Genomic DNA, 21,625 nt, shown 5'->3' on the forward strand with positions numbered 1-21,625 from the left:
CCTTCAGGGGGGTGCCCAAGGAATATCCCAAACACAATGATGGTGTCCGGGGGGGCTGGGGCACAGGAATCAGAGGATACAACCTTTGATTTCCTGGACCCTGATGTCCTACTACCCGTTGTCCCTATCCACTGCCCTCCCCATACTAATGAACCCCATGTTACCTTAAAGGTGGGTAACACCTATTATGATTGTCTATTAGACACCGGAGCTTCCTGGTCTGTATTAAAGAGAACACCTGATTTACAATGTTATTCTATTGGCTCAGAGAATGTAATGGGAGTATCAGGAATAACCCAAAGAGTTAAAAGACTTCCTCCTAGAATGGTGTCTGTAGGACCCCTAGAGGTACAACACTCCTTCCTTTTGATGCCTGACTCCCCTTTAAATTTGCTGGGGAGGGACCTTCTATGCAAACTCAGAGCCACAATAACCTGCTCCCCAGATGGCTCATTATCATTAGAAGTACCAGAGGAATCTTTAAAATTACTCCCTGTACTTCTCTCGGAAAACCAGGAGGCAAAAGAGCCTTCCATTTTTGAAATACCTAAAGATATACCGGAGTCTCTTTGGGCCACATCTTCTTCTGATGTAGGCTTACTTAAATCTGCTGTTCCTGTGCAGATAAAAACTAAATCTAGCCCACCTCCTTCTATCCCTCAGTATCCCCTCTCAAAGGAGGCAATTGAGGGTATTACACCAGTTATTAACTCATTAATAGAACAGGGAATAATAATCCCTTGCAAATCTGAATACAACACGCCCATCCTGCCAATTAAAAAACCAAAAAAAGGGCCCGATGGCAAGCACATCTATAGATTCGTACAGGATCTAAGGGCAGTGAATAATCACGTTATAAAGAGACACTCCATAGTTTCTAACATACATACTATTATTTCATTTATTCCTAGCACAGCTACATACTTTACAGTAGTAGACTTGTGTTCAGCTTTCTTTTCCATACCAACACATGAAAACTCCAGGCATATTTTTGCTTTCACCTGGAAGGGCTCACAATATACCTGGTGTCGGCTGCCACAGGGTTATGTCGAAAGTCCGAGCTTATTTGAGCAAATTTTGAGCCAAGACACAGACAATATAACATTTAAAAATAGCAAATTAATCAAATATGTAGATGATCTACTCTTGGCTTCAACAGATGCAAAAACATGTCAAGAAGATAGCAAACACCTTCTTTTGGAATTGCACAAAAGAGGTCATAAGATCTCGAAGGACAAAGTTCAGTGGTGTCTCCCCAAAGTAGAATATTTGGGGTTCATTCTGACAGCTGGTGCCCGCTCTATTTCTCCCAAGCGAATTGAGAATATTCAAAAATTGAGTGCTCCTACTACTAAAAAACAGTTAAGAGCAATTCTGGGAGCAACAGGGTTTTGCAGACAATGGATTCCTTGCTATGGGGAAATTACTAAACCTCTTATAGCACTAACAAGGGATGTAATCCCTGAACCCCTCAAATTAGAGCCTGAACACATGTCAGTTCCATCAGAGCTAAAAAAGGCTATCTTATCTGCCCCTGCTCTGGGCATCCCAAATTACAACAAGCCATTTACTTTATATGTGCATGAGCGAAGAGGACTAGCCTCTGGTGTGTTAACTCAGACTTTGGGACCTTCTCAGCGCCCAATTGCTTATTATTCTGCCCAACTAGACCCAGTAGCAGCAGGAGCACCACCATGCCTTAGAGGAGTAGCTGCTACAGCCTTACTAGTAACAAAAACCGTTGATTTAGTATTGGGATGTCCATTAACAATAATGTGCCCACATGAGATTGAAGCATTATTGGTAAAACATAGAACACAGGCATTCTCAAATCAGAGAATTACAAGGTATGAAATAACCTTATTAAATAGTGAAAATATTACCTTGAAACGCTGTTCAACTCTTAACCCTTCCACCTTGCTTCCAGATTTACCCACTTCAGGAGAACCATTACATAACTGTGAAACATTAGTGTCCATGGCAGAAAAGCCTCGAGATAATCTCTTGGACACTCCCTTAGACAATGCAGATCTGATTTTATTTACCGATGGTTCCTCTTTTATGAGGGATGGCATACGTTACACTGGAGCTGCCGTAGTCTCAGAATTTGCCACTGAATGGTCAGCTTCACTACCTTCTAACATTAGTGCTCAAGGAGCAGAACTCATAGCTCTAAAACACGCTTGTATAATTGCCAAGGATAAAAAGGCAACAATTTATACGGATTCTAGATATGCTTTCGGCATTTGTCACTCAGTCGGGATGCTATGGCTCCAAAGAGGATTTTTAACCTCAGCTGGAAAATCCATAGCTAATGCAGAAATTATTAATGAAGTTCTTTCTGCTCTCAAACTGCCTAAAGCCCTAGCTGTAGTTCATTGCTCTGCCCATACAGGTGGCTCTGACCCTGTCTCTAGAGGAAATGACCGAGCAGATGCCGCTGCAAAACTAGCAGCCATAGAAGGACCTGGATTAATTTTAACATTAACAACCACTGATAATTTAAATTTATCACTCTCCTATAATGAAAAGGAAGTGGAAAAATGGAAACAAAAATTTAAAGCAAAACAAATTAATGGAGTATGGGTGTCATCTGAAGGAAAACCCCTGCTCCCTAGAAGTTTCTATAACCAAATTTGCCAATCTATTCATAATAATGGCCACTTTGGTACCCAGGGCATCGTGGACTCTGTCAAGAGAGTATGGATAGCCCCTGGTATAACTACTGTAGCCTCTAAAGTATGTTCATCCTGCCCTACCTGCCAGGCATATAACCAACATGCCTTTCATGGCAAAGCCTTTGGTGGACGTCCTCTGGCTTACACACCTTTTGAGCACCTGCAGATAGATTTTATAACAATGCCAAAGGCTGGACAATATAAATTTTGTTTGGTCATAGTAGACCAACTAACCAGATGGCCAGAAGCATTTCCTACGACCCGAGCCACAGCAGATTTTGTTGCAAAGATACTTTTAAAAGAAATTATTCCTCGTTTTGGCCTACCAGCACGTATTGACTCCGATAGAGGGAGTCATTTTACCGATTCTGTCTTAAATCAAATATATTCTTGCTTGGGGATAACTCCAAAATTCCATGTTCCATATCACCCCCAGAGCTCAGGCCAAGTGGAGAGGATGAATAAAGAACTTAAAACTATGATTGGAAAATTATGCACTGAGACCCATTTAAAATGGCCTGAAATTCTCCCTCTGGCCCTATTTTATCTTAGAAGCAGGCCTAGAGGAGACTTACATATTTCACCATTTGAGATGCTTTTTGGACATCCACCTATACAGGCTAAGCCTTTCTCCCCGGCTTATACATCGCTATTAAGGGGAGATATTACTATTGCTTCCTATATACAGGAATTACAGCACAAACTGCGTGAGCTAAATGAATCCGGAGCTGCAGTACAAGCTGGACCACTAGACTTTTCACTTCACGACCTGAACCTAGGAGACAACATGTATATTAAGAATTTCAAGCGTATTGGAGCAACTGAACCTTCCTGGGAAGGACCATTCCAAATATTGTTAACTACTCCAACATCTATAAAGGTTGGAGAAAAGGACTCTTGGATTCACTGTTCTCATGTAAAGAGAGCATCTTCTGTTGAGACTGATTGACTGTATCCTATACATGCATTGGAGATAACTACCCATTGACAAGTGGAACTGTTTTATTCTGCTTTTGACACATTGAATTCCTAAATTTAATTTTTTCCTTTTTTCTTTTTTTTCTCTTTTCCTTATTTTATTATTATTTTTTTACATTATTTTATTTTTTCCCTTTTTCTCATTTCTATGTACTTAAGGTACATATGATCAATATTAATTTTATTCTACAATATTAGTTTAAATATATATACTTGCTGTTATTATTAATATGCACCCAAACAGCTTTAGACTATGGGGACCTGCCATTTATTGATAATTGTTGTGGGACTATGATTAATGTTTGTGTCTGATTCTAGGAATGAGATCAAAAAAGGAGCACAGAGATAACCTGGATAATGCCAAAAGAGCTCACAGGTCTAAAAATCAAAAGACCAATCCAGGTAGGATTAATGCATTTCTAAGCCAATACTAAGGACTTGAACCTAGTGTGAGACTCGGGGTTGCGACACTTGACAGACGTTAAGATGTAGGCCTTCCCTGTATCCACACTCTTCGTGAAAATACCTACAGACAAGTACCTAAGGTTGGCTACCATCCTGGCTCCATCCATCCCTGAGAATGAAAGTAAAATCAGACGAGGGAATAACACTTCCCTAGATATAAAATAAAAATCTGGTCCTCTTTTTTTCTCTCCTATAGTATGGCAATTTCTTGTAGCCTTGGCTGCAAATGGGGAAGTAAAATATACTGCATTCTGTCCTACAGACTTGTGGGATTAGAAATTACTTAACTGGACCCTAATACAGGGGCCTGTAAAAAAATGAAAAAAAAATTTTTTTTATTCTTGCTTTCTTAAATTTTGTATACATAGATTTTTTTTTAAATTTTGATACTTATTTTGAATTCTTCTTTAATATAAATATGCATATATAAAGGGTTTATATTTTTCCCTTAATTTTTTCCCTTTTTCTTCTTTTGATTTTGAATTTTGATTTTATTTTCATATTGTTTTGTTTTTCTTTTGAATTAACTCACACATCCCCACAACTAAAACTTGAATCCTCAGCTGGACTCAGTGTTTTTTCAACACTTTCTTCAGGGGGGATTGTATTTCATCAAATCCAAGATTTAAATTTTGTTCAAGAGAGAAATCTTCAGAGAAGAAGCTTGCTAACTAACTGAATGCAGAGAATGAACTGTTTGCAGAAAGATATCTAAACCTTTTCACTACAGGAAGATCCAGAATGAACCTTGGGGTGTGGTTGATTGAACATTTTTGAATGTACACTCTTATGCCAAAGGGGACTGCCCCCTAATTGGCTTTTGTCAATGTGCCCAGCAAAACATTGGTTTGCTGTCCTTCTGTCTCCTCTATTTCCCCATATTTACAACTATTACAATTTTCCTCTTAGTGGGTAAAAAAAATTTTTGTATACACTTATAGTTAGAAATTTTGGGGGTGCAGTATGCTTATGTTTAGTGATCAATTGGGGAGACTAGTCTCCCAATCATCATCAGGGGGGATTGTGAATTTTAAAAGTCTCCATCTTGGTCTAGCACCCAAAAATTGTGCACATCCACACTACACGGGCATGTGCTAGTCAATGACAAATCAGAAATAACTAACTGCCCACCTGGGCTGTCCTAAGCCAAGCTAGAGCCAACCATTGGATTTGTGAGACACAGGAAGTGAGGTAGGGAACAGCCTCTGGAATTCGCTCACTTCCTGTGGAGAGAGCTAGACGAGGGTTGGTGTTAGGAGCTTGGAGAGGGAGGACGCCCGCAGACAGCTTTCCTTCAGAGCGGTCACATGAGTTAAGGACTGATTCTTTCCACCTGGGCCCTTTGGGCCTAAAACTCTCTCTGCCTTGGTCAGAGGTTGAGTAGCCCCTTTCCCTTTTCTCCTCTCTCCTTCTCTCCCTCTCCTTTCCCTACTCCCAGTGTGATTAAACCTCCATAAACTCCATTCTGACTTGAGTGTTTCATTTTAGGAATTTCATAAGTAAATTCCTTGGCGGCCATTGTTCAATATTACATAAATCCTGTAGCCACATTTGTAACCATTACAATATTATAATCTCTCCCAGAAGCCTAAAATTTCTACCATTACACATAGAAGTTCAACAATCCTCCCTGGATTGGATTTTTGGTCCTTTTTGACCTCGTGCTACTTGGCACTGTATATTGGCTCTATTGTCCTCTTCTCCTGGAATAAGACATAATAATTAAACAAAGTCCCATAACATTTATCAATAAATGGCAGATTTCCATAGTTGAAAGCCTTTTGGGGTATGTATATTACTAGGGCTAATAGGTACTGTAAACTTATACTATGAACTTCATCCTTCAAGTAAAATAAAAACACTTTTAATACTAATTTCATGTACTTCAAGTATCACCAAGATTAGGAAAAAAAGAAAAAATATCAAATATCCTATTACAAACATAAAGAGAAAAAATAATGGAAAAAATTATAATTTCATAGTTTATATTCCATGTGACAATGTGTTAGCTGAGCAGAGGCACAACACAAATCGTGCTCACTCAAAAATGAAATGTATATAACTCTTAACTTGGACAGGATCCACTGTGTGAGTGTACATAATTGTTTTCACTAGGTAAAAACCTTTTAAAAACAGTAATACAACGATTAATACATATTGTAAAAGTAACAAAATCCCCAAAATTATAAGGGCCCATTTAAGGATAACTGCAAACAAGCCCATTCCTTACAGCCATGAGAGGTTCCACCAGCTATCATTAGGATTCACATGAGTCTCTATAGATAGCAACTGGCTGTGTGTCATTAAAAAGTTTCTGAAGTGCATAGATATTTGTCACAAGGTCTGCAGACTTATTTACATAAATACAACAAGACTGATTAATAAATGCACAAGCACCTCCAGATATGGCAGTGAGCATATCAAGGGCTAGTCAATTTTATAAGACTGTTTTTGCTAAGGAGTCAATCTCCTCCTGCAGATAAGAGATAGCTTTAGTAATTTTAGAGATGGCTTGAGCTGTGTCTTGAACCAATCTTTCAACCTCAGCTGAGATCTTCCTAACAGAGTCTATCACTGTCATCATTCCAAAATTTGGCAAGAGAGAAAACCCAGGAAAACCTCTGTACAGTTGATGAAGTGTTACAAATACCAGAAATCCAGTTTGAAGGTTTGGTCTATCCTGCTTTTTGTGGCTATCAGCTGTTTGTCCAATTGGGAGTTCTTGTCCTTTAAAGTGTTATTTTCTCTTTGAACTATTTCCCATTTTTCTTGCCAGAAGGCTTCCATCTTTTTGATAAGCTCCAATTTAAATTCTTCAAGAGCTTATAGACAATTTCCATTTTTTGGAAGATTTGGGGTTTATTTGAATTACTTCCTCTATTTCCTCTGTAGCCTGAGTTTTTCCTCCATAAAAATTTTCCAGGGTGAATCCCCTCTTCTTGAATTTTTTTTGGTGGAGGGAGGTTGTTGCTCTGGAGCATAATTTGCCATCACTATGGAGGTTTTTCCTTCCCTTTTTAATCAGAATGTGAGATGGCAGGCTCTCTGTGTATAGAGTTAAGGAGCAAGGCTTTTGCCTGAGGCAAGCTCTCAAATCTCAACAGCTTCTGCTGTTTGCTGCCCTTCTCTGTGCTATCTTCCCGTGAGTTCCCAAGGTCTGTACTCTTCAGCCTGCTGGGGTTTCAGATGTATCTGCTCTCAGGGGCAGTTCTTTGGTGATCTTAGTAAACTCCCAAGGACCTAGAGATGCCCCTTATTCACTCTAGAGGTGCCCCTTGCTCAATCATTAATTCTAGCCTGTGCTGGCTATGACTCTGTCTCCATAGTTGGGGTGGGGTAGGGTAGATCGCCTCGCATTTTGGTGGAAGCTTTTTCACCCCCTTATAGTGCGGAAATGCCCAAATCTCATGTACCTTCAATGCTGAGTCCTACTGTAGAGTACCTTTATTCTTATGAATTTGTTTTTTTTTTGGTCTTTTGAGGTGGTCTATATTGGTGGGTGCTGATGAGGGACGAGTCTTGTGTCTAGACTGCCATGATGTTTATCTGAATGTCTGCTGTCCCAGGTTTTGAATCTAAGTCCAAGCCAACATTCAGATTCTGAGACCTGCCTGGGCAAATAAAGGTTCAACCCAACCCATACCCCATGAGTTTTCAAACTTTTGGTGAAGTCCAGAATCCAAGTCCAAGGTAGTATGTTAGTCTATGCCAATGTGGGTCGATCTGTGCAAGATCAAAGGAAGCCAGGAGTCACAGTCTGAGCCTGGGGTGAAAACATAGACCCCAGCTAGGGCTAGTTGGCAGACCCAAGCCTTGTCCAGATCTTTTTTCCAGGTGCTCAGGTAGGAGCTCCAGGACAAGGAAATCAACTGTGGGCATGATTAGATCAAGTACATGGTGAGATCAAAAATTTGTATCTAAGCCTGAGGCTCTTTGATCAGCCCCTCATATGATCAAGTTCATAGTGAGAGCAAAAGCTTATACCCAAGCCTGAGTCAAGTCTTTAAGCTATCAGAATCTCAAGGGTTAATTGAATCAGCAGTGGGAGGAGGCCCTCCGAGATCCCAGCCTTCAGGCTATCATACTATCTTAGAAGAACTAAAACTGACAAAAACCCAGAAAATAAGCTAAGGTCAGCATGAAGGAAGGACTAAAGTTTCAAAGGGTAACCTGACCTCCCAGAAAACAGAACCTACCTGCAAAAACATAGGAAAAAGGAGCAAACATCAAAAAAGCACCCAACTCTAAAGAGTATTTATAAAGACAAAACAAGGTATAGACACAGAAGGGGACAGTGAAAGCAAAGCAAACACATGCGAAGTAAAAAAGCAAAATCTGGATTTAGAGAAAAGCTCGAAAAAGTCTTCAAAAACAATTAAGAGGCAGAGGAAAATTGGTGAAGTGAAATGAAAATGATGCAAGAATAAATGGACCAATTGAAACAGGATAACCAAAAAGTGACTCAGGAAAATCATATCTTGAAAATCAGGATTGAGCAACTAGAAACTAATAATTTCATGAGAAATCATGAAACAATAAAGCAGAATGAAAGGAATTAAAAGAAAACAGAGGGAAAACATGAAGTTTCTCATTGTAGAAACAACTAACCTGGAAAATAGATCCAAGAGAGAAAATTTGAGAATTATTGAACTACCTGAAAGCTTGTCCAAGAAAAAAATCTTGGACATCATAATACAAGAAATGTTCAAGAAAAACTGCCCAGATATACTCAAACAAGAAAATAAAATTGAATTTGAAAGAATTAATAGATCACCTCCAAAAAACAATCCTAAAATGACAACTCCCAGGAATATTATAGCTAAATTCAAGAGCCCCTATGCCAAGAAGAAAAATACTCCAAACAGTCAGAAAGAAACCACTCAAATAGCATTGTAATATTTATTGGGAAAGGAAATGGGGGGATTGGAAAAATGGGTAATAATGGGAGGTTTGTATGGGGTATGGAGGAGATGAGGGGAGAGTGGGAATATCGCTTGTTGAGGAAAAGGAGAGAGATGCCCCCTGCTGAGAGGAATCAGCAGGGGTTCAATAAGGACTGTTTGTCCTGAAATGACTGAACTGAAGTTCAGCTCCCTCTATGACCCGAAAATATAGTCCACGTATCTGTGAATTCAAATAATATAAAGTTTAATAACCAGTTGGGATTGGAGTTTTTTCTCAGCTTCAGACTTGAGGCCAGGCCCCAGAGGCTGGTGGAGGGTTTGTCCCACTCCTGTCTACTGTATATCAGTCCTCGCTTTGTCTAATTCAGAATCTTAGCAGTACACAGAAAGCAAACAAGTACAGTTCTAAACTTCAGAAGCAATGGAGCCTGAATCTTCGGGTTGAACCAAGAAGAGGCGGCACACCACACCAGACTGGGCTGAACAAGCTCCTCTATCCTCCAACATCAGGCAGCAAGACCCCAACTGGCCGGAAGGAAGTGCTAGTCACAAGACCCAACTGCCACTCCCTGCAAGAAGGAAGTACTAGTCACAAGACCCAACTGCTACTCCAAGGAGGAAGGAAGTTCTAGTCACAAGACCCAACTGCCACTCCTGGCAGGAATGAAGTGCTATTCACAAGACCCCTTCCCCCACAAACAATCAGTCTTGTTTCCTTTCCACAATCATCCCCTTTTTTTGTTGTGACCTTCCCAAGGTCACTTATTTATATGATAGATACCAATTTACTAAATCTACTCTAAGTATTCTTAGCAGGAAAGTTTGGGCAAGGGTAGTTTTGGGGTTTTACAATAAATTCAGTACAATAAATGTTGAACAAAAGTATGACAAGAAATTTGAATCTTCGTGCTAATACTACTTACTCTTTGTTAACTAAAATTAATACATTATTTACAGAAATTATTTACATATAACACAACAATACACATTTTTCCACATCATGATGTCAAATAGAAATATCTATTGATCTTTCTATTTGCCTAAGACCTAATTGAACTAAATATATACATATTTACATTTTGCATAAATACAATTTCAGACACTTATTTATATAAACAAGGTCTCTCAATATGTCAGTTTGTGATTTTGTGTTTTGTGTCTAATAATGTTGTGTTGAATTAATACTTATCAAGTTTCTTCAGATTTCCACTTCTCATGTTGACTGATAGATCTCTTCTTTCTTCCATGTTATGTAGTGATGCATGCTATTTCCCTAATATGTGAAATTACTTCTGTTTTATTATTTCACACACTCAGTCTTACATACAAGTCTCATTTTCGATCTGTCCTCTTCTTATATAAACAAATTTACAGAGTTCAAAGTCTTAGCAGTCCATTTCAGCTTTTCCTCTTTGTTTCTTGTCTCTATCATCTTTTCTTGATGCTTTTCCTCAGGGCTGGTTTAAAATCTTTTCCTCTGGGATGCTTTTCCTCTGGGATGCTTTTCCTCTGGGCTGGGAAGTTGTCTCGAACGTTATGTTTCACTATTATTTCTTTGTGTTGTACTTTTTATGTTAATCAGTTTTTGTTTTCATTTCTCAGCCCTATTTGTTGTCTAATTATCTTCTTTGTCCATTACAGTGATGTTGAACTTTTTCTGGTTTCACATGGGAACAGTGAAACCATGAGTCTTTCCCTGCAACTTGCAACCTGCAACCTGCAAGCTGTTGGGGTAGTAAGCAATACTTCATGTGGTCCAGTCCATTTTATGTCTGTAGCCAATTTTCTATTGAAATTTTTTTTAAGTATACCATATCTCCTGGTTTGATATTGTGCAAATTGTAATCCAGGGGTACTGTTTGTTGTATCAAGCCCATTTCATGCAATTCTGCTATTCTTGTCTGTAAAGCTTGTATATATTGTGTTAATTGATAGTCTAATTTGTGAGAAGTTCTACATCAGAGAAAGGAAGATGTGATAGGAGCATTACATTATTTGCTTCTTCTTTCTTTGGTTTTGGATCAGGTATATGATTTTCCTGTACTGCAAATTTAGTGTCTTTATCCACTTTATCCACTTCCTCATACTTTTCACAAAGTTCTTGGTAATTCTTGACTCCCAATGCTGCCAGCATTTCTTCTAATGAGATTGTGAAGTTTATTTCCTTAACTAACTCTTCTGACTGGATCGTTTGTTCTTGATTTGAGTTGTTAATGAAATCATCTGTCCCCTACTCTTGTAAAGCTTAGTGATCTTGATTGTAAGGTTTGATAAGGTTCTTGGTCTTCTTCATTTTCTGAATCAAACATTATTGAATATAGTGATTCTGTGTGATTCGTGTCTTGCATTGACTCTTGTTTGGTGATTTCTATATTCCCCAAGTCTTTTGCAAGCTCTTTAACTTGGATGTAACTTGTGATTTGGCTGTCATCAGGAGATGTTTTTAAAACAGATTTAGTTGCTCCTGTATCAATAAGAGCTGGGTAGATCTCATTACCCACTTTTATCATGACCCTTGGTGCTGTATTCTCATTTTGTTGGCACACTTGGACCATAGGTGTCTCTATTTCTATTTTGTTCAAATCCCAGTTTTGTTCTTCATCTACATACTTTTCTTGTTGCTTTAAACATTCACCTTGCAATCCATCATCAGTTTGCAAGGGAATTGCATTATTATGGAGACTTAAGGATGGCATAACAATGTTTGTGTTTGCTTTTTCTTGTGCAGTTACTATTGGTTGGAATTCTTCTGTGTAAGGATTTAAGGTTGACTTTTCTATTATGTCATTGCTATTTTCTTTTGTAATATCATCCCTTCTTTCAGAGTCATTGTCTCCAGGAGGTCTGATAATTTGAATGTTCTTTTTGGAAGTAAAAATTTCTGGCCATCTAGTCGTCTATCTATGAAGACAAGGCAATACTTAAACACTTTGTCTTTTGGCATATTGATAAAATCTATCTGTATGCATTCAAATGGAGTATATGTTAAGGGATGACCTCCTAAGCCTTTGGTCTTATTAACTCCCTGATTGAACTGCATACAAATTTTACATTTTTGTCAAATTCTTATGGCATATGAGGATATTACTGGTGCAGTCCAAAATTGTCTCACTGAATTGATCACAGCTTGGGTTCCACAATGTCCTTGTGCATATATTGCATTGCACACATGATAAAATAAAATTTTAGGCAGGATGGGCTTGCCTAGTTGTGAAAACCATATTCCTCTTATTTGTTTTGCTCCTAAGTTCTTTATCCATGATTGAATTTCCTGCTCATTATAGGCATCAATTAGATTGTCCTATTCAACTATTGAGAAATTCAATACATGAAAAGGTCCTTCTCTAGCTCGAAATTTTGCTGTAATGTCAGCTCTATGGTTTCCTAAAGACACACTATCATTAGCCCCTGTGTGTGATCTACAGTGGATTATTGCCACTTTCTTGGGAAGTTGTACAGCCTCAAGAAGTTGCATTATTACTTTGGCATATGCGATCTCTTTACCTGCACTTGTCAAAAATCCTCTGTTTCCAAATTTATGCAGTAGCATGAATTACTGAAAATGCATACTGGGAATCTACAATCAGGATCACACAGGACCTAGCAGCTTCTACATCAAAGGATCATAAGTCATTTAATATGATATTCAGGAAGGAAAAGATCTGAGTTTATAACCCAGGGTCACCTACCCAGCAAAACTGATTATATTCTGTCAGGGAAAAAAATGGACATTCAATAAGATAGATTTCCATGCATTACTGAGGAATAAGCCAGACCTAAACAACAACAACAACAAAATATGAAGTCCAAACTCAAGACCCAAGAGGAGCCTTAAAAGGTAAATAAGAAGGAAAACATTTAAGAAACTCATTAAGGTCAAAATATTTATATTTCCTCGTGGAAAGAGGATATATGTAATTCTCAAAAATTACTCTTAGAAGTATAGAAAATAGAAGGAATGTACTTAGAAAGAGGGTGGTGAAGTAGGCTGACTATGATGATATGATGTATATGTAAATGTGATGATATGAAATGATATATATGTATGATATGGTAGGTATGAATATGATATGATCTGTGAAAAAATCAAGGGGGTTAAAAAGAGGATTGCATTTAGAGAAAAGGGAAGGGAGAGATAAAATGGGGTAAATTATATGACATAAAACAGTGTAAAAAATTATTAAAGAGAAGAGAGAATAAGGATAGGGAAGGGCAATGCTTAAACTTTACTCTAATAGTAAATGTCTCAGATAGGGGAAAACAAATGTACTCATAGGGATATAGAATTCTATCTTAACCTACAAAGAGGTAGATAGAAAAGGGAAGGGGGAGATAATTGGAGGGAGGGGTAAGTGTGTGTGATAAACACAAAACTCTAGTGAGGAGGAACAGAGTGAAAGGGAATAGAGAAGGATCTATAGGGGAAAATAAGTTGGAGGGCAATACACAGTTCGTAATCATAACTCTGAATCTGAATGGGATGAACTCACTGATAAAACGGAAGCAGATAGCAGAACGGATTAAAAAACAGAATCCTACTAAATATGTTGTTTACAAGAAACACATTTGAGGAAGGGTGATATACACAACTTCAAGGTAAAAGGCTGGAGCAGAATTTATTATGCATTCTATAAATTAAAAAAAAAAAACAAGAGTAACAATCATGATATCAGACAAACCTAAAGTAAAAATTCATCTGATTTGAAAAGATAAGGAAGGAAATTACATGTGCTAAGAGATACTCTAAACAATGCAGTTATATCATTTCTCAACATTTATGCACCAAATAGTATATCATCCAGATTTCTAAAATAGAAATTAAAAGAGCTAAAGGAGAAAATAGATAATAAAACAATAATAATGGGGGACCTCAACCTTCCCCTATCAGAGCTAGATAAATTGAAACAAAAAATAAACAAGAAAGAAGTAAAGGAAGTAAATGAAATGCAGAAAAATTAGTTAATACATATCTGGAGAAAACGGAACAGGGATAAAAAGGAATATATGTTCTTTTTAGCAGCACATGGTACATATACAAAGATTGAGCATGTACTAGGACATAAAACATTGACAAATAAATCAAGAAAAGCAGAAATAATAAATGCAATTTTTCAGATCATAATGTGATAAAAACTATAGGTAAATTGGAAATTCTAAAAATTAAGGGAGAAATTAATCAAATTGAAAGTAAACTAACTATTGAACTAATAAATAAGAGTAAGAGATGATACTTTGAAAAAACAAATAAAATAGATAAAGTGCTGGTAATTCTAATAAAGAAGGAAGAAAAGAATCAAATGAACAGTGTCAAAAATGAAAAAGGATGATCTCACCTATAATGAAGAGGAAATTAAGACAAGTATTAAGAATTAATTTTCCCAATTATATGGCCACAAATATGAGAATCTAGGTGAATGGGAGATTATTTGCAAAATATTTACAAAAAATATAAAATGCCTAGATTAACAAAAGAGGAAGTAGAATGCTTAAATAATCCCATCTCAGTAAGAGAAACTGAACAAATCATGAAGGCACTTCCTAAGAAAAAATCTCCATGATCAGATGGGTTCAGAGGTGAAATATATCAAACATTCAAAGAACAACTCATCCCAATACTATACAAACTATTTGACAAAATAAGCAAAGAAGGAATCTACCAAATTCTTTTTATGACACAAATATAGTACTGATTCCCAAGCCAGTAAGACCAAAAACAGAGAAAGAAAGCTACAGACCAATCTCCTTAATTAAAATAGATGCAAAAAAACTTAACTACAATACTAACAAAGAGACTACAGCAAGCTATCACAAAGATTATTCACTATGATCAGATGAGACTTATAACAGGAATACAAGGCTGGTTTAACATTAGGAAAACCATCCACATCATGACAATAGCAATAATGAAAATAACAGAAATCACATGATTATCTCAATAGATGCAGAAAAAGCCTTCGACAAAATATAACACCCATTCCTATTAAAAACACTAGAAATTATTGGAATAAAAATGTCCTTTCCTCAAAATAATAAACATTATTTATCTAAAATCATGAGCCAATATCATCTGCAATAGGCATAAGTTAGAGCCTTCCCAATATGATCAGGAGTGAAATAAGAATGCTTATTATCACCTCTATTATTTAATATTGTATTAGAAATGCTAGAGGTAGCAATTAGAGAAAAAGAAATTGAAGGGATTAAAGTAGGCAATGAGGAAACTAAACTATGACTCTTTGCAAATGATATGGTATACTTAGAAAATCCTAGAAAATCAACTAAAAAGCTAACAGAAATAATTACTAATTTTAGCAAAGTTGCAGGATACAAAATGAGTTCACCCAAATCAATTTCTATATTTCCAACTCAGCAACAATAATTAGAAAGAGATAATCCATTTTAAATCACTCAAAACAATATAAAATATTTGGGAATCTATCTGCCAAGATCAACTCAGGAATTATATGATCACAAATTCAAAACACTTTTCACACAAATAAAATTAGATCCAAACAACTGGAATAGCATTAATTGCTCATGGGTAGGACAAGCTAATATAATAAAAATTATAATCTTACCTAAATTAATTTAATTATTCAGTGTCATACCTATCAAACTACCACAAAACTTTTTATAGAATTAGAAAAAATATTACAAAGTTCATCTGAAAGAACAAAACATCAAGAATATTAAGGGAATGAATTAAAAAAGATTGAAGGATAGGGGGCTAACAGTACCAGATCTTAAATAGTACTAAGTATCATGAAAACAAAATGGTACTGGCTAAGAGACAGAAGGGTGTTTTCTTGATGAAATTATTGATAACCCTGAGCTCCTGAATGAATTGCCAATTTATTGAACCATTGGCATTTCTCTTGCTCTTTTTGATGGCTAATAATGGGCTACTGTATTCTGATACTGTAGGTCTTGGTATGCCCTGGTCTTGCAAGCTGTTGATTATTGGAGTTATGCCTTGGATTGCCTCTTTGCTGAGTTTGTATTGAGGTACTTTCGAAGGCATGCTGTCTTTGACTTCTATTTTAATAGGTGTTACTGATTTAATCATCCCTACATCATTCTGGTGTTTATACCATATGCCCTGTGGAATATTGCTAGAGATATCATAGATTGATGTTACTGCATGCTGCTGGTCAGTTGTCTCATTTAATTGTATCAGTAATAACAAGGAATAGTATTTCAGGGATTGTTTTGGTAGATACAGATATATTTTCCCTGACTGTTCACAATGTAAAGTTGCCCCAATTTTACAAACAAAGTCTCTTCCCAAAAGGTTGTCTGGACACTCAGGTATTAGAAGGAATGTATGGTCTATAGATAGTGGACCCAATTTTACCATCTTACATTTGAGTTCAGAGACCTGTTTTATTTGCCCTGTCACTCCTGCTACAGAAACCATTCCCTCTATGGTGGTATCTCCTGGGAATGACTTTAATACAGATCTCATTGCCCCTGTATCAATAAGAGCTTTTTAACTCTGGTCTCCCACTTTTACCCATATATAAGGTTTTCATGTTTCTGCCCTATCTTGTGAATTTACTATCATGTTGTTTAAATGCACAGTTTCCTCAATATCTTTTGTTCCTTCTTGTCCCATAATGTGTTGTGAGTTTGTGTATTTTGTCAATGTTTGTGATTCCCTTGTGTTAAAGTATAATCTTCCCTTCCTCTTCCCATATGTGGTCAGGTTAATGGGAACTAAATGTACTTCAGGACCTTAGACAGTGGCATGCTGACTACTGACATGCTAGAGTGGAGGGTGAGAGAGAGGGTCTGCATTTAGAATGCTGAGTTGTAGTCTGTCAGAGCTGCTCAAAGGCTGTGTCTCTCTCAAGCTCATATTTTGTTCCCTTTTACCCATTCCATTATATTCTGTTTCAGATTCTGATTCAAGAGATAGCATGTTATTGTTGAGTAAATTTTGACTTGTGCTAACGCCTTCTCCAGGTCTGTTGTCATAGTATATTTCAGGGGTTTCGATCTTATGGTGTGGGTAAAATTCCTTTTGTATCTTTTTGTTCTTTGGGCATTTTAATGGAGGGGTTTGTGTCTTCAGCTTTCAGTTTTCTTGTGACAGTATTTCTTTTTCTTGATACGTTGATAGAGTGGTCTGGAGAATTGTAATGTTGCTTTTTTTCCTATTGGAGTCATGCTATGTTGTTGTTGATTGAAGGATTTCTTATTCCTCCTTCTTTTTGCCATCTCCAGACCCAGTCTACATGCTAAAACATTATCTAAGTATGTTCTGACTTGTTCTTTGGGTTTTGTTTTGTTTTTTTTTTTTTGCATTCTTATATGCTCCCTTGCTGTAAATCAAATATTTCATGTCTCATGTCTGCGATGCTAATTCTCATTTCTTTTTCCACCTTAATTATTGACCTCTGCTTTGCACTATCCCACCATCAGATTTTTAGATTCCTCCCTTTGTCTTCCATCCCCCTTTTTCCATCCTGTGGTTATATTCCCATGTTTCCTCCCTCAGGTTCCACCACTGTTTCTGTTGGTTTTCCCGTACTTTCTTTCTTTTTTAGCATGTACTCCTGGCATATTTCAGTCAGTCTAGGGATCTGTGTCAATAGTACCTCGAATCTGTTGTCCAGCACTAAGGTGTTCACTGCCTTCTTGTGCATTATGATCCTGGCCCTTGACTTGATGTAATTTACTGCCTATCCAAAAGCAATGAGGGCTACATAAACATGAGGGAGAGTTTGCCAGAGCGTTGAAAATTCTAACAGTATCGTGTTCCAGTAGTTAGTCATATTGAAAATGCTTCGTATAGTGTCATGTATCATGACTGCTATGGTGTGGTATATATAAAGCAGTATCCCCAATATGTCATTATAGCCCCCATCAGTATTATCCAGAACATTATCTGAACCATTTCCTTTCCTTTCTCTACTATCCCCATTCTTGTTTGCTGTTTTCCCTTACTTAAAATCAAAATGTCTAATTCTAAGTAGTAACTGCCTCACTGCCCCTTCTCAAGATGGCTGCCCTACTCAAGGAACTCCAACTGGTAACAGACCTCTTGGCTGCCACTTGTAATAAAGGGTGTTTTTTTTTTTTTTTTTACATAGGGAGAGAGGAGAGGGAGAGAATGGAGTCTTCCCTCCCTCAAGGCAAGAACAAAAGGAGGAGGAGTTGATGTTGGTTTAGGGCTGGGAGGTAGAAAGAGGGTGAGTGCTTTCTTTCCCCTTTCAGTCTTCTCTAGTTATGGCCTCCCACTAAGCCTGCCTGTTCACTCCCCACCACCAGGCTTTTTCTAAATAGCAAGTTTCTCATTCTAGGGAAAGAGAGATCACTTCTCTTTCCCCCTCAGCTATAACTTCGCTTCACTGAGTCTTGAAGTCAGTTTGTTTGGTAACAAGTTTATTCTAAATAGAGATGAAGGATAAGGTTTAAATGACTAGTGGATTGGGGTCAGGAGGAAAGAGAGAAAAGGGATCCCTAGCTAGCTAAACTCTTCCCCCCAAAGTTAGGCAACCCAGGTTTAGTGGCTTGAGCCCCTGAGTGGTTCAGAGTATTGAACCCTGGCTTTTGGCACCACAGAGCAGGTGTCTCCAAGTTCAGGGTAAAGAGAAATTGTGATAAGTCTTCTTGTGGACTCCCTTTCTCTCCAAATCTCTGTCCACTCATTGGTTTGGGAGGATTGTGATCAAGTTCAGGGAAGGAAAGATTTCTTGGAGTGGAATCCAGTCAGAGATTGACCCTCTCCTAAGGAAGTCTCAAATCAAGAGTGAGCAGACCAACTGACTCCTGGGTTGTTCCCTTTTCTAAGGTTCCAAACCTTCTCAGTCCATCCCTCCTTCTGCTGATGGAATCTTTGCAATCTCTCCATTTTAAAAGTCTTTGGATTTTGTCTCTCTTACAGCTAGCAGTACCAGATCTTAAACAGTACTACTACGTACCATGAAAACAAAATGGTGCTGGCTAAAAGACAGAAGGGTAGATCAATGGACTAGACCAGGGACAAATTACCCCAGCAAGCTAGTGTTTGATAAACCCAAAGATCCCAGCTTTTGAAATAAGAACTCACTATTTGACAAAAACTTCTGGGAAAATTGGAAAACAGTATGGGAAAGTTAGATTTATATCAACATCCTAAACCCTATACCAAGATAAATTCAAAATCAGTAAATGACCTAAATATAAAGAATGAAATCATAAATAAACTAGGTTAAAATAGAATAGCATACCTTTCATATCAAGCAAGAGATAGAGAACCTCACAAAATTAAAAATTATTTCAATTATATTAAATTAAAAACCTTTTGTAAAAACAAAACCAATGCAAGTAAAATTAGAAGGAAATCAACAAACTTGGAAAAAATTATAATGAAACTCTCTAACAAGGGCTTAATTTCCCAAATATTAAGGAACTAAGTCAAATGTACAAGAAATCAAGCAATTCTCCAATTGACAAATGGTCCAAGGATATGACTAGGCAGTTATCAGATGAAGAAATCAAAACTATCAATAATCACATAAAAAAGGGTTCTAAATCCCTCCTAATTAGAGAAATGGATATCAAAACAACTCTGAGGTACCACCTCACACTTAGCAGATTGGCCAATATGAAAGTAAGGAAAATAATAAATGTTGGAGTGTATGTGGCAAAATTGGTACACTAATACACTGCTGGTATAGTTGTGAATTTATCCAAACATTATGGAAGTAATTTGGAATTATTCCCAAAGAGCTCTAAAAGAATTCATATCCTTTGATCCAGCCATAAAACTACTTGGTTTGTACCTCAAAGAGATAATAAGGAAAAATACTGGCACAAAAAATATTCACAATCATTCTCTTTGTGGTGGCAAAAAATTGGAAAATGAGGGAGTGTCCAACCATTGGGGAATGACTGAACAGCTTGTAGTATCTGATGGTGATGGAATACTATTGTGCTATAAGGAATGACAAACTTCTTGATTTCAAGTGGGAAAGACCTCCACGAACTGATGCAGAGTGAAATGAGCAGAACCAGGAGAACAGAACATTGTACACAGCGACTAAAACATTGTGGGATGATCAAATGTCATTGACTTTGCTACTGATAGCAATGCAATGATCCAGGTCAATTCCCAGGGACTTATGAGAAAAAAATCCTATTCTTATTGACAGAAAGAACTGTAGGAATAGAAATACAAAAGGAAAACATTTGATTTGTCACTTCTTTATATGGGTATTGAATGTGGGGTTTTGGTTTTTAAAAGATTATTAAAATGATTAATATGGAAATAGATATTGACTCATAATGCATCTATAACCCAGTGGAATTGCTTGCTAGCCATGGGATGAGGGAGGGGGGAAAGGAGTGAAAGTACAGGAATAATATAACTATGGAAAAATACTTTAATAAAGTGTTTTTTAAAATATATATCTAATGTGATTATTTTTCTCTTGGATAAACAGATTTATTATAATTGATGACATATTTCTATCAATCATATGCATTATATAATTATATTATGTATTATATTTTGCTATATAAAAAATAAAAAAATGAATGGTAACAACACAAAAGAGTAACTGAAACCAAAAAGTGAATTATTCTGTAACTAATGTAGTGACTGATGATTCTCTTAAACTTATGGATGGTTATTTTCAGAGAACTTTAAAGCCCATCAGTAATGCTATTTAAAAAAAAAAAGTATTTCTAGCTTGGTGGGAAATACTTAACCAAAAATGTAAAACTGTAGGGTCATACATTCATTATCATGAGGCACTGGAGGGAAGCATCAATGGAGTAATGTCTGTATTAATAAACAAATTATATGAACACTAGTTTATATTAAATGACAACATGAATATAATATGCAGATTGCATTAAATAATGAAAATATAAATAAAACATCTTAACATTTCTGGACTGTAGCCAAAGCAGTGCTCAAAGGCAAATTCAAATCTCTGAATGTTTATATTAACAAAGAAGAAAAATAGAAAATTAACACTTCAGGGATACAATTAAATTCAAAAATGAATACATAAATTTATTGGCAGAAATCACAAAGAAGGCAAATTGTTCCATAAGAACAGAGATATGAGAGCAATAAGTTAGAGAATTTATGCCTAGTTGGATTAATAAATAAAACAAAACTATTTTAAGACTGATAAAGTTAGCAATTAGCAGATCTAATTTTCTATAAAAGATAAAGAAATACCAAATTACATATGTCAAAAATGAGAAAGATGAAGTTAAGTTTGCTAAACAAGTCATTAATGCTCCTAGACTACTGTGCATAACTACATACAAACTAAATGAGAATTTAAAAAGAACTTGAATATTTGTAAAATGCTCGTTAGCAAAACAGGAAAACGGATGAAATCAGTATATCAATTCCAGAAGGAAAAAAATTAAATATAGCGTAAATGAGTTAAACAATAAATAGACACTGGGATCATTTGTAAAAATGACTGAAATTTCAAAAGAGAAATGATCTCTACTCTATATAAATTGTTTTCCCAAAAAACACATTTTACTTAATCCTGCATATGAGGCAAACTTTATTCTAGTGACCTAGTAAGGATAAAGCAGAAAAAGAAAATTCTAAGTCATTGCTAATATTAAAAATCCCTGAGTGAA

Source organism: Monodelphis domestica, chromosome 6 (assembly GCF_027887165.1).
Source record: "Monodelphis domestica isolate mMonDom1 chromosome 6, mMonDom1.pri, whole genome shotgun sequence".
Lineage (NCBI taxonomy): Eukaryota > Metazoa > Chordata > Mammalia > Didelphimorphia > Didelphidae > Monodelphis > Monodelphis domestica.